A 13,659-nucleotide genomic window follows, 5' to 3' on the forward strand; every position below is an offset into this window, starting at 1 on the left:
CAAGTGGTACATGTTCAAAAGAACGAAAACCACTATAATCCAACTAACTAACTAAGTGTTTATATTCACACTACTCTACATATACACATTGGCAAATCGATTACTATTTCTTTTCTAGAGTATTGGGTAGCCCTGAAAAGGGCTGTTTGTTTTTTTGAACTCCATGACACCTGGTTAATGATGACACCTTCCAGGCCTGGCACAACACACACATCTTCTTTCCCAGTCTCCTTTCACTCTTTTTGGGGGGAGAGCAGAGGCGGGATAAGTGGCTTCAGAATCCCAATTTTCTGTCCCTGGGATTCTGAAATTTCCTCTCTCCTTTTCTTCCTCTTCTTTGTTTCTTCTCTCCTCCTCTTTCATCCTTCCCTCTTCTACGATGGCCTCTGCAGCCAGCTCATTCACTATACGCCTGGCATATTCCAGGTGTACATGAAGTTCAAGCAGTTTTGCTAGTCTGGTGTTCATTCTCTTGATCAATCAACAAGTGTAGCTAGACTGCCTAGCGTTTTTTAATTTATACTAAAAGCGTGGACATGAAGGAAAACATCCCCCTAAAACAAAATTGATATAACCTAGATCATGACCAAACAACGCGCGGACTTAAAAGAAACACTCACTGACTTTTTTATACTACCCATCACTATTCTAAAAAAATTTCATTAAATCAATAATATACTATCCACAAACGCAAAGCAGTCAAATCAAACCCAAATATCTACTATCCACGCACTTCAAACAGCAAAAATAACATGATCATAATCTACTATCCACACCAACGTACGTCAGTCCTTACAATCACAAACACACTCACCCACACACACACATAAACATATACATTTACACTAGAAAAGAGTCAGTGTTTATATTCACACTACTCTACATACACACATTGGCAAATCGATTGTTATTTCTTTTCTAGAGATTGGGGTAGCCCTGAGAAGGGCTGTTTTTTTGCTTGCGTGAAGTTGAAGCTAGGGCCATCTTTTAGTTTCTAAGAATGCGATGTCCTCTGAGGATAGACTTTCTGACGATAGGTCTGCTTCTTCGGAAAGAGAAGAAGAACTCTTTGGTGTCGATACGACAATCGACAAAGCCTCTGTCAGGTTCAGGTTGTTGCTGCTGCATCTGCTGCTGCTGTTGTTGTTGTTGTTGCTGTTGCTGCTGTCTCTGAAGTCTGTACTTCTCTGTCCATTCTTCTTTCTCCCTGTTCACTTCTTCTCTGAAGAGCTCTTCTATCAGGTCTTCAGTGACTTTTAACATTCTCACATTCTCTATCTCTTCAGCTTTCGGTATCAGACTGTGTCTGACCCTATGCAAATTCACGTAGGCTTCGTTTAGCTTAGCTAGTTTGGAGCACATCTTCGTAGGAGGATGAGTCGACAATGAATGGTTTGACTGGAAACTACCCCGGTTCTTAAAGTCAAAGCGCGGACGTGAAGGAAAACATCCCTCCACGGTTTTCGAGCCGGAACGTTTAATGAGTGTCATGAAGGAGATAGAGAGAAGTCAAAGCGCATGAATCAAAATTCTTATAGCCAAACAAAAGACAAAGGCATTTTTTTCAAAAACACAACTTTTTTTTATATTCAAAATCACTTAACACTAACAAACAACTCTAACATTTTTAACCATAATTCAACAATATAACATCAAACATTTTTTCAAATACCAAACATTTTTTTTCAATTCACACATTATTTTCAACAGGGCTGACAACGTTGTGAATTAAATTGTGATTTCCACTGTTGGAAGTCATTAGGCCATTGATGAACACTACGTTTCCTAGCTTGAGACAAAAGATAAGCATAATGGTCACAGAACCATTAATCTACTTTCACATCGTTTCTAGAAGAAGAACGAGGATCAAAATGAGTTACTAAATGTTCTAAGGAATAGCCCAGGCTGCGATGATGCAGAAAATACACGCAATATTGTCCACACACCAAGGAATCTGTGCCTTGTAATTTCACACTATTGAATCGGGTGGTCTGGGCATTTCTTCTCATAAAGTCAATGATATCGTCTTCCAGAGGGGGCAATCCATAAGAATCGAAATATTCCACACATCCTTCTTGAGGAAAGTAGACGGCTACCCAGTGGGTTCCTGGGAGATGACTGTCGTCCGTGTTGATGACATAAGCTTGATGGCCTTGAGGTTTGCGATGAGGGAGTTCATCTTTAGCACAGACGACAGGATTCCAAGAAGCCGTGTACGAAAAGATAATAAAGTTCACAGGTATCCATTGATTTGTGTGGGTTTTTTTCTTCACAGGTAATGATAAGTCATCAATTCGATCCTGACCTTTTGCTTGAAAATGTCTGACAAGTAAAAGGCGTTTAGCTCCGACTTCTTATTCTGGTCAAAGAGAGATTCGATGCGACGGCGCTCCAGAGACGTTAATGGAGGAGAAGAATGTTTATCCAAGCCTTTATACCACTCGTTCAACACGAATTCTATCTCGATGACACCCCAAGCTTTGTCCAGATATTCGTCCAATTTTTCTTCTTGGCTCAACATCAGACATTTGTCGTGTTGCATTTGACTGGGATGATCGTTGTGACATCCATAGCACTCTTCCTTGATCAATTCTTTCATCACATCTGTCAGGAATGTAGCAAAACAGGAGACTAAATGGGCTTCTTGTTCTGGCCATCTTGACTTCATCATGATAACTTCTTCGTCTTGGGAATCTTCTTCTTCTTCTTCTTCTTCTTCTTCTTCTTCTTCTTCCATGGTCTCCTCACATTTCATGTTCAAAGTTTCTTCACTAGGTAAAGAGGGATAACAGTCTTCCATAGCTTCTAACAATCTAGAATGACATCTCTTAAACTGTTGATTTCTAAGGGATTGTCAAATTCTGCATAAAGGAGGACGTTCGCTGTGTCAGGTAGAGGAGTAGTAAACTGAAGTTCCACACGAATCTGGCCGGATTTTTTAGGGTGGAAATGTCCCTCGTCGCTGCCTTGGTCTGGAGTAAAATCAAACGATCACAAAGCATAGCCTCCTAAATAATCCTCGTACGTAATGCCCGGACTGGTGTTGGTTCCTAACTGTCCCGTGGCTTCGTACAGGGACAAGTACGACCTCAAATAATTCTTTGCGACACCAAAGTTAGGTTCAAAAGGTCGGGTACACAAGGTCTTGCCGTCGCGACTGACTTCGATTTTGGACACGTTGTAGTGATGAAAGTTGAAAGGGTTTTCGTGGTAGGTTCCGTTAAAGGCTGAATTCTTGACGATACCAACGATCAAACGTTTGGGTAACTGCCCTTGGAAGAGATGATCTTCGATCATGGATCGCTGTCCAGCAGGAATAGTGAACGTTTTCACTTCCACACGTCGTATGGGATACTTGGCGGTCGTTCTGCTCAGCGTCTGACTGATGTCGTTTCCTACTTTAGGCAACACTTCCACACGACGCACGTAGAGTCTGGCTTCTTGAATGATAGTTTTGTAAGTGGCATCATCAGCAGCCATCAAATGGAAAGAGGCACTGCTACGGTTCAGTCTCAGGCGGATATCCACACCGTTCAGGAAATACTTCTCTTGTAACCACATGTCTAGATGCAAGCGATCCATCAGTTCTAAAGTGCGACTTAGTGCAATTTTCATTCGTCGTTCTACAAATCCCGATAGATTTTGAACATCCCCAGCAACTGTAATGCTGTCGAACTTAGTCGCTTTGTCAGGTTTCCATACCACGCAAGCATCCAGATGAGTGTTCTTGGCTTCTTTTCCGTACGTCAAGAGATTTTCCAGGTAGGCTCGATAAGGGTAAGTATCCATGCTGCTGCTGACCAGTTTGTTATTCAAGTACAAGTCCACTTCGCTGAACAAGGAATGCATGAAATTATTCACGGGAGCTACTACCTCATCAGCGTCTAGGTTAGTGTTGGGTGGTTCGATCACTTTCACTTTCAAGTACAGGTAACTGCTATTCAGATCGATGTAATCTTCGGGCTGTCCTTTGATTTCAAACTCGATGGGAGCGGAGTCCGTCAAAGAGGAGACGGGATGAAATTCCACCCATTGGGATTCTTGCATGGTCATCATGGTGGGTGGCATAGCAAACAGATCTAGTTCCGACTTGGAACAAGCGCAAGACTCTCGGTGCATCATTTTTTTCTGTTTTTTTTCAATAATCGAAAACGTCTAAGTCTCGAACGGTTCTTCTTTTCTTTGCCTTTCTAGCTTTAGAAGTGTGAAGTCTGGTGAAAGGGTGTTTTCTTGGTCGTCTCTTTCTGCCTTGTCCTCGCTGAATGCCTGACTCGGTAGCGAGCAGAGCATTTATAGGTGTTTCTCGTTGGCCCAAAAGGTCTTTACCCGTTTGCAGCAAGACATTTTTGCCTGCCCTCAAGAAAGCTTCTTTAGGGTTTTGTTTGTCGGTGATGACATTTTGGAGAAATTCTTTACCGTGTGTCAGTGCCGCATCTTTCAAGGCGTGCAATTCGCGTGTCACCATCGGTTTCAACACGGTGGCCACCGAACGAAAGGCTGATTTTAACATGTCTCCTAAACCGTGTCCTCGCTGTCGAGCAACCCCTCGGTACACTGGATACATGACTTACGAATCGTGAGAGAACCGTTTTCGAAAATGGAGTTTCACCGTGACTTTCCCTTTGGTGAATGGAATATTTTGTCCCAGATTTCCTTTTATAGCAATGTTGACCGTGTCCAAATAAGACTTGCTGACCGGCAAATAGTGAGGATGTACAAATTCGCGGTGGACGTGATAAGTGTTTCCACCTTCCTCGTCAGCGGACGTGACAGAATCCACTTTGAAAGGAATGACACGCAGTAATGGTACGGAGGTGTGTCCCACCACGTTGTACTCCACCACATCGGAGTACACAAACATCAAATTCAGTCCTTGATTCAATTCATCCGGGGTACGAAAATACATGGCAAAATTCTCGTTGTCGTAAATAACTGCTGATTCGACTTTTTGTTGTTCTGCTTTCTTCCTCAGTTCTATGTCCCCGCCCAACATGGCAAACAATTCATGACAAAATATGAAACCCACGATTTTACTTTCAGGAAATTTCATCAGGAGGCGACGAGTTACTTTGTGGTACTCCAGGGTGACACTTTTTCTGGCACTCTCCAAAGCTTTCCCAAACGCAGCATTAAACCTGGAAGTTATGGTGCTGACCAAATGTTGACCACTAAAATAATAGCCTGCGGGAATGGTCAAGACATAGGCGGTCCACTTGTGATCTTTTTGGCGCTGGTTTATTTTCACGAGATTTTTCCCATGGGTATCCAAGTACTGTTGCATTTGTTCGTCATAAACTTCCACCTCAAAAAACATTTTGACCGGGAAGGACATTGAGGACTTGGGTCGGGTGAATCATTTCTACCAAAGCCACTTCCCATTGGGCTTCGTGATCTAATGGGATGGCCTGAGGTAATTTGGCCGTGTAACAGCACAACGTGTTATGGGGAAACACCTCCATGGAACTGTCACTAGGTAAGGTTAAGTAAAATTGGTTTTGGTGACTCATAATTCCAGAGTTCTGTGGCTGTCCGAGGGGTTACTGGACGTCAGAGGCGTGTCTCCGCCAAAAATGGAGTTGTTGTTGGAGTGGTGACTGGCACTGGCACTGGACACAAGGTTCCCGTTGTTCCCGTTCGAGGTGAATTTCAGGGAGGGATTAGGAAGCAGGTATCCGATGCAACTGCTCAATAAAATGGTCCACAATTGTTTGTCTCCTTGTTGCAAACTCAAATTGGCAATGGCTGCCCCGATGACACAATACACCACGAAGATTTGGCAGAAAAAGACGATTTGCGTTTTAGGCACACGTTCTCCACACCACACCCACAACGGTTGTTTTTGCAAATCTTGCAGAGAAGAAATGGGTGAAGGAGTGGTCGCCGTAGCTGCATCTTTGTAAAATGGCATGATGGTCACTTCTTTTTATAGTCGATGACTTGCGAAGCGTCGATCCAAGAATCAAAACTGGGTGGATATCCTTTCCAACGTACTTTGACTTCTTTGACACGTCGTTTGCCCACTTTACGGGTTCTGCATTCGAGAATGCTTTAGATGTCGTACACGTCGTCTTCTTTTTTGGTGACACGTTGTAACTCGGGCAAATAAAACGTTCCTTTGAGCACTTCTCCGTTCATGTCTTCCAATTTATAGACGGCAGGATCACGGCCATGCACTCGTCCAGTGACACGAAACAATTCGGTAGTCCAGTTAGGTAAGTAACCTTTGTCGAAAGTGCGTTTGGTTTTGCCAATGCGCACCCAATCTCCTATGGTCAACACTCCCCTTTTCTTGGGGACAGCTCTCGTCGGGGACGTACCAAACAGGCGCTCAAACACCAGCACTTCGTTGTTGGGAGTCACCTCTTGCGGGGCACGTCCGATGCTTCGATGGTAAGATTGGTTGTACGCTTGCACCAAGTGCGGTAAGATGTCGATGTACTTCAGAGTGTGGTGATGCGTAAAATATTTCCACATGCGTTCTTTCAAAGTGCGTTGAAAACGTTCCACGATGCTGGCTTTGGTTTCGGGATTCTCGGTGTTAAAAAAATGAATGTCACGTTTCTTTAATTCTTTTTGGAAAGCTTGGTTTAGAAATTCGGTACCTTTGTCCGTTTGCCATCGAAGAGGGTGACGACCGCTTTGTTTCAACACTCGCTGCAGGGCTCGCACTAACTCGTTGCTCGATTTGGAAGTCAAGGGCACGACCCAGGCAAATTTGCGTAACCTGCAGGATGGGAGGGATCGTAGTAAATGCTGGCTAAGACTTTTTCCATTTTTTGTGTTAATAAGGCACCCACTCTTGGAAGATGCTACTCTTTTTCTCTAGGGGTATTTTCTTGGATTGTAATGCTTTGCGTGTGCGACCGGCAACAGGTGTCGAGGAGGAGAATGTCTGAACAGGGGATATTTTTTCTTGTTTCACTTCTGTCTTCACCTTCTTTTTCTCTTCTGATGAAGAAGGGGTTGTCATCATCTTTTTAATCCATCCAATTCTGGAGGTAGGTGGTGTTGTTAACTTGCGTACTTTTTCTGGTGGAGTTTGAAACCCTTCCTCTTCTTCTTCTCATTTTTCTGTCTTGGTCACTGGTAGTAGTAGTGGTGGTGGCGGCGGTGATGGTGCTGGACTTTTCATCAAGGTCTTAAAATCTTTCAGAGTGGGAAGAGCTGTTTCGTCTAAAGCTTTTTGGTGAAAGAGTTGCAGTCGTTGCAAGAGTTGACCGTACTTTTGCGATTTTTCTGTTTCGGACAAATCTTGGCGATCCATCAAGGTTTGCAATTCGTGTTGTAACTGGGACATCTCGCTAAAATGGGGACTGGGAGGTAAATGCGGGGTACGTTGTTCTTGCCAACGATGGTATTCCATCCATCGTTTGTAAGGTACTAAAACTAGTTTTCGTCCTTCCATGGGATGTCAGGGGTCGATTCTGAGATCTTGGGACTCCAGAGGGCCTTTTTATCTTGCTCCCATCAGTCCTCCCAACACGGTTCCCAAGACTCCTTTCAGTAAGGGGCCTAACAAGAGGGGTAAAATTCCTCCACGTAGGACCAACATCTTCTTCTTTTGTCCGAGGGGGATTTTCTTTTGAACCATTTGGCGAAGAACGTGACGATGTTTACCTAAGCATTGTTTCTGGTGTTTGGACAAAGGGATCGTGCTTTTCAACACGTTCAAACAACATTCGCACACGGTATCGATGACCTCTTTGGAGGCCGATTGAATGAATTTTTTTCGCACGATTGGAGAAGCTTTGGACAGGACAGATAACATGTCCCCATGTTTGACTAAACGTGGAGGCAGTCCTTTCCTTTTCTTTCCTTGGGGTTTAGAAAAGGAATGTTTTCTGGAGGGTGACATCTTTGCTTGTGGGTTCCGGGACATTCACCAAACAGACACTAACGTGGATGACTTAACACAAGCCATTTTATCTTTTTTGGTGGGAGTATCGCATGCATTTTTTATACTGGAACGCGTCGCCACTGATTGTCTTTACGTCGTATCAACTTGAGGACAGGCATGACACGTCGTGCACGGGTACGCAACGGACTAAGTCGAGCCAGTTCTTGCTTGGACAAATCCGGTAAACTTTGTAACATGCCCGATCTCTCTTGGACTTTGATTTTGGGAGCAGGTACTTTGTGAGCCGCGGCCACTGCCAATAAATGGGAAGGTCCTGCCGCTGGGGAAGTTCTTGGGGTCATCAACGGAGAAGTTCTTGGTGTGATCAACGTCTCCAAGTACTGTTCAGTTCTTGGTGACATCAACGGAGAAGTGACTGAACCTGAGGCTACCGGAGACGCAGTCACCGCCGTGGCAGGTCGTGGTCTGCAAGTGTAAGTTTGCGTCCTGGCCGAAGTGCCTCTCTTGCGCCTAGTTTTCTTCTGGGGGCTTTTCTTTTTCTGGGGACTTTTTCTCTGTTTCTTTTTCTGGGGGCTTTTCTTTTTCCGGGGTGGTGTCTGGTAAGAGGAGGGTCCCGCCACTGGAGAAGTTCTTGGAGACACAGGTCTCTTTGGTGACCTGTTCTTTTTCTTCTTCTTCTTCTTGGAGCTTCGTTTGACTTCTTTTTTTTTTCTTGGGGAGAACTTTGGGAGCATTAGGATCCCATCTTAAGAGAGAGCGAATGATGACCCCTCCTAGAGTACCGTTTGACGAATTCGGTTTTGCCTGAACCGCTAGGTCCAGCAATGAGCATGTTAAAAGGATGGCGAAGATACAAAGCCTCCCAACTGGCACGATCTAAGTGTTCGTGATGACTTTGACAGTAGAGGGAGCAGAGACAGCAGAGGTAGCCATAGTGTTAGGAATGTCACTTGTGACACGAAAACAGACAAGACAAGAGTCTATATACTTTTTTCAGGATACGTTTATTGAATGTTTTAAACATGAATACGAAAGACAAAAATACATAAAAGCCAAAGACTTACGTACAACGATAAAAGGCACATCGAAATTATCAACGTGGAATAGAAACAAGTGTCTGTACAACACGTTTTGGGTAAGGTTCTGACCAGTTCTATAGGGGGTAAGGTCACACAAGTGTCCTCCCGAAAGGGTCTTTCAGGCATGTTCACGACAGTTCTGTCCTGAGTAACGAGTTCTTCTTCTTCTGGCACCGTCACTAACACAGGTTGAAAAGTGACTTTTTTCCTTGAACAACTCTCGTGCATACTGGGCCACTTCTTGGGTCCAAGCCTCAAAATCCCATTCTTTCCAGGCACGGACATCTGTCCAATGGGGGTGTAAGTCACAAGCTACACACACATCGTCATACACGTCTTGGGTAGCTAAAAGTTGACGAATCTTTTTTTCCCGTAGAGGTCGAGAAGTATCCAGATGAAAACGCAAGGCTTTGAGTAAAAGGAGTCTTTCGTGACCATTTAAGGCCATTGGGGTGGTAAGTATTGATCGTAAAGAGTCCACAAGGAATCGGCTGGTAAACGAAATCCCAGAAAACAAGTCACTAAGACACACACCACTTGTCGACCCAAATTGAATGGATACAGTTCTTGTAATAATCGATGGTAATGATCCACGGTTTCAATATGGTCATTGAGTTCCTTCCACGGAATCTGTTGGATTACATGTGATAAAAGTCGTGGCATGGCAGCCTGTTTTTATAGTCTCTTTGTTTCGGAAACAATACACGTACTTTCTAGCCAGAGATCTTCGTTCTCCCGTGGGAAATCTAAATGTTGCATACTGTAACCGAAACGTCAGAGTTTGTTTAGAAGTTTCCTCTTCCGCTAAGTAGATTCCACGTAAAATATGTTGGTACTCCTTTAACTTGTCTTCCTCAATGCGTTTCACTAGGTGAATCTCGAAGTAACCAAAATGATCAACACGTGGATCATCGGGGCCCTGGAAGTATTGATCAAGGTCTGACCACTGAAACAATTTCTGACGAATCAGTTCTCTTATACCATTCAGGTACCAGTGGTTAAAGATCTGGTGACGTAACGGATGCAACTGTTCTTTACGTTTGACTTGTGTTTTGACCAGCTCTCGGTAAATGCGTTCTCTCAACTCCACAGGCAAAGCACGAATGTTCTCTTGTAAAGTATCCATGAATAGGTGATACTAAAACCTCTTTTGTCTGACACAAGACATGTACTGTTTGCGCAGACATGGTTTTAATTTATTGTCAAATCTAAATCGTTTAGTCACTAATTTACACGTTACAATTCCTTCAGAAGTTTCCTCTTTCACTAAGTCGACATTGCGTAAAAGATGTTGGTAATTCGTTAACTCTTCCTCTGGAATTGGATCCAGTACGTTTACAATGTAGTAGATAGAATTATCCATACCAAACCAATTCTTGTTATAACCAGGGGGTCGTTGATCAATGTCTGTCCAATGGAACACTTTCAACTCAATCAGTCCTTGTATAGCATTCAGGTACCAGTGATTAAACATCTGGTGACGTAACGGATGCAATTGTTCTTTACGTTTAACTTGTATTTTGACCAGCTCTCGGTAAATGCGTTCTCTCAACTCCACAGGCAAAGCGCGAATGTTCTCTTGTAAAGTATCCATAAACAGATTATGGTAAGTTACTTTAATATCTCGGTCCCACTAAGGGTAAGTAATGACAATTCGGTGACCATCGAGCATGTTCAACGTAGGCCGAATCTTGTGGTTCCCAGTGGTGAAGTGACACACCGCAACTGAAGCACTTGACTTTTTCCCCTTCGCCCAAGTAGAACAATCCGGCTCTGGCTAATTCTTCGGGGGTCGGTCCTCCCAGATACTTAGGCCATTTTCCTTTGAACGATTGAAGTCGATTTTCAAATTTGCAGTATTCCGACAAACGCACAGGAAACGAATATTCGTCTTTCACATGTTCGTTTCGATGAGGGTTGGGTGACATGGACAGGAGTTTGCTCAGGGTTGGATGACATCCGTAGCGGGGTAAACGTGAAGGTGAACATCCACCTTTAAAATGAAACCCAGTAAAGTGTCCAAGAGGACAAGCGGCATCGCTTTCGCATCCCTCAGGTTTGGCACGCACAGCATCACTTTCCATGATAGGGGTAGTGAAAACAAAGTTCCCATGATGCTTTACGGCATCGCTAAGGCCACAGCGTACAGCATCGTTCCCATCGCAAGGCTCACAATCGCATTCCACTTCAGAAGCCCCACACTTGAAGTGTGCCTGTCTGAACTTGTTTTGTGTTTCTCTGAAAGTATTCATCTTGTTCGCTTGGTCTTGGTAGTCACAATGAACTATCGATCTTGACCATAGCCCCTTATTATACTAGTCGCAATGCAGTCTCAAGCTTGTACGTCGTTCCTTTTTTGTTTTTAATGTCTAGTTTTGGAAGGTACCGTCTCTAAGGTGCCGTCATCATTGTACCGTAGTGTCATGGGTGGAAAGGCCATAGAAAGGTAAGGACAGTGCAGAGACCATCGAGTGTGTTCCAGAATAGCTGAATCTTTGTAGATACATAGATCCATTCGTAACTTCAGTCCGCAAGCGCAACACTGTACTTCGTATCCCAATCCTGACTCAGGCCCCAAGTAGACAAATCCTGTTCTAGCTAAAACATGCGAAGAAGGTGATCCTTCCCTATCCGTAGGCCATTTCTGAAACGTGTCCAATCAACGGGCACAATCACAATAGTCAGGTAAGAAGACTCGAAAAGGGTACGGTTTGAACTTGGAGTTCTCATCGGGTTTCTCACTCGATTCTTGCTGTGGCGAAGTCATTCTTCTGGTGGGTGAATATCCACTTACAACCAATGTTTTATACCAACGTGTCCATACGGTAAGGTGAAATGATTGGGAAGTCGTACTCGCTTCTGGTACACGATTTGATAGACCTTTTCCAAGGGTCGACTAAAGATGTGGTGAGTGGGTAAACGTACAATCTTGTTGGGTTGATAGGTGGTCACTTTAAAGTGTTGATCTTTTCCAGACTGCAAGACTTCTTTCAATACCCCAAAGTTCACCACTCGACTCGTACGATAATTCAGAGTCAATCCTTTCACTTTACACGTCGTGTGCACTTCTCCTTGTTTGTCTGGCGAAACTTAGAATCTTGTCGTCGGGGTGCTCGTCTGTCCAGGCTCCTAAACGGTCTCCTTCGATGTCAGGGTGCTGTTGACTAGGGTGATCGATGTAAATGCAACTGTCCGTGTGAAAGTACAGGACACGTTCCCCTAACAGTTCTAAAGCTTCGTACAATTTTAAGCGAGCATGAGCTGTCACGTAAGCCGCAATAATGACATTTCCAAAGGGGTCGTCTTGTACAAAGTCCAGATCTTCTTCGTAATTCACTAAAATCAAATCTTCGCGAACGACGTCCACGTGTTTCAAGAATTTACTTTTGTCGTGAATCATCTGGAAGTAGCGAGAAGGTTCTGTCAAATATTCCGTCTTGGGTAAACACGAGCGTTTTGCCATTTTGCCCCACAAGCAATTTAACATCACTTTGGCAAACGAGCGCTTGCCTTCGTTTTTCTCGATGTGATCTAAAGTGATGCCTTCTTGTGCCCAGTATTTCTCTTTGAATGTCTTTTGGTCTTCGGGAGTGTGACACCAGGACGGATAGCCGTTGGCTTCTTGCTTTGGTTTCAAAAAGGCATCAACGTAGTCTGCGAAAATGCCTTTCTGTGTGGGGTCACCTTTGTGGTATTGTTGTGTCTTGGGAAAGTGACAAATTTCGTACACTTCTAACAGTTGGTATCCCATGTCCAGAGCTTTGAACAATTCTACACTGACCCAGGTTCCCGTCAAGGCTCGTTCTTGCTGGGTGTGCTGACAAGTCTGGTCTTGGTTGCACGTTTCGGCACAAGTACGGCACAAGGGAAACATCAATTTGCCTTGGCAATGGTGAGGTAAGACGGGATGGTACAAGTCCGTGGGAGGCAAAATTTTGCACTTGATCAAGCCTTCGTATTGTCGAATGTTTTTCAGGTCGATGTGTTCCGTCAACAATTGTGGGTGCCCTGCAGGAAAGCGACAATATTTGCACACGTAGGGATACAGCGAACACACGTCCAAGTATTTGATTTCTTCTCCTTTCTCTTCGTCGGCTTGGTACAGCAAACAGGTGGCATTGGTCCTTCCTCCGTACAAACTATCCCTCGGGTTCAGCGGGTCCATGAACTGGTAACTTTCCACGAGGCGTTTAAACTCGGGATCGGTTTTCAAACGGTGATCGTACTCGTGTTCCCACATTTCCACCACTTGGTATCCTTCCTGTTCTAACTTTAGACGTTCCTGACAGGTGGCCTGGTACAAGTCTTCCATGGTTCGTTGCAAAAACTGATTTTTAGTGCCGCGGTCAGGGTAACAGACGGGACATCCGTGAAATAAGCAACCGTTAAATTCGTACACGATCTTGGGGTTTTCTAAATCCCAGCCATCGACCGAATGCGTTCCGATGGTCTTTTCTCCCCCTCCGTTGCGGGCATGCTGAATACATTTGTCTTCCTTGTCGCACAAGTAATGTAACCAGCGTAGGGCTTTGACCGAGGATTGACGTTTGACATAGTGTGTCGTTTGAGGACTGATGACAGCCACGGTGTTTTCAGGCATGAATCGTTGCCGGTACACTAAGGAACACGCTTTGGCAATGGTGCAAGCTTCTTTCAAAGGATCGACCCCTCCGTGTTCCATGAACAGTTCTCGAAATTTTCCACAGCAACGCCGTAAAATGT

Source organism: Sinohyriopsis cumingii, chromosome 8, assembly GCF_028554795.1.
Source record: "Sinohyriopsis cumingii isolate HCF-2022 chromosome 8, ASM2855479v2, whole genome shotgun sequence".
Classification (NCBI taxonomy): Eukaryota; Metazoa; Mollusca; class Bivalvia; order Unionida; family Unionidae; genus Sinohyriopsis; species Sinohyriopsis cumingii.